Here is a 1,169-nt window from a genome sequence, read left to right as displayed (position 1 = left end):
ACATGCTGGAGAAGCGACAGAAAATGTGTACGTGACGCAAGTATTCGCATCATGACGTCTTCTCGAACTTTGTTTCGCTTCGATCTGACGTCAGAGATCTTTTACCAGTTTGGAAGAGACGTCTTGGTCTGTTGAATCGATGACGTTTGTCTTCAAAGATATAGTATTTAAGAAGCCATTTTGGAGAATTGAAGTTATCTGGCGAGTTTGTTTGTGTGTCCAATGGACATTCGCTGTGCTGTCATCGGGACACATCTGCAATGATTAACTAGAAATTGCTCCGTAACTATGCCAATCAGTCAAATGAATCTCTTTTTCTTCTTCTTCTTCGTTCGTGGGCTGAAACTCCCACGTTCACTCATGTCACGTTTCTGCACGAGTGGATTTTTACGTGTATGACCGTTTTTAACCCGCCATTCAGGCAGCATACGTCGATTTCGGGGGAAGCATGCTGTGGTATGATCGTGTTTCCATAACCCACCGAGCTCTGACATGGATTACAGGATCTTTTCCGTGCGCACTTGGTCTTGTGCGTGCGTGTACACACGGAGGGGGATAAGGCACTATATAGCAGTCAAATGAATGTAAATTGGATCACGATTTGTGTGTGCAAACTCTTCTACACGAATTATTTAACTTATCATTTCAGTATGGCAGTTATCCATAACACTAGCAACCGACACTTGTGCGAATCTAGGTGTGTGTGTGTGTGTGTGTGTGTGTGTGTGTGTGTGTGTGTGTGTGTATGTGTGTGTGTGTGTGTGTGTGTGTGTGTGTGTGTGTGTGCATGGTCAGTGTGTGTGTGTGTGTGTGTGTGGAAGGGTGCCAGTGGTGTGTGTGAGTGTGTGTGTGTGTGTGTGTGTGTGTGTGTGAGCGTGTGTGTGTGTGTGTGTGTGTGTTGATCTGACAGGTGTTACTGGGACAGTAAACTGACACAGCAAAACTCCTACACAGACTCATCATCAAGCGCTTGCACAGCGTAAATCGGTATCGATTTCCCGCAATAATCATTCGACCATAAATCATTGTGCCTCTTCATTATTTACCGAGTCACGGCATGACAGAATCAGTAGAGCATTAAGGACATGCTATTTTCTGGTGGGCGATTGCAGTTTGCGTATGCATATTGTGTGCCGTTCAAGTTACGTGTATTGTTGAAAAGGCGACGT

The sequence above is a fragment of the Littorina saxatilis genome, linkage group LG3 (genome assembly GCF_037325665.1).
Source record: "Littorina saxatilis isolate snail1 linkage group LG3, US_GU_Lsax_2.0, whole genome shotgun sequence".
In the NCBI taxonomy this organism is placed as follows: domain Eukaryota; kingdom Metazoa; phylum Mollusca; class Gastropoda; order Littorinimorpha; family Littorinidae; genus Littorina; species Littorina saxatilis.
The sequence above is the reverse complement of the archived record's forward strand: the minus strand, read 5'-3'. Positions refer to the sequence as shown.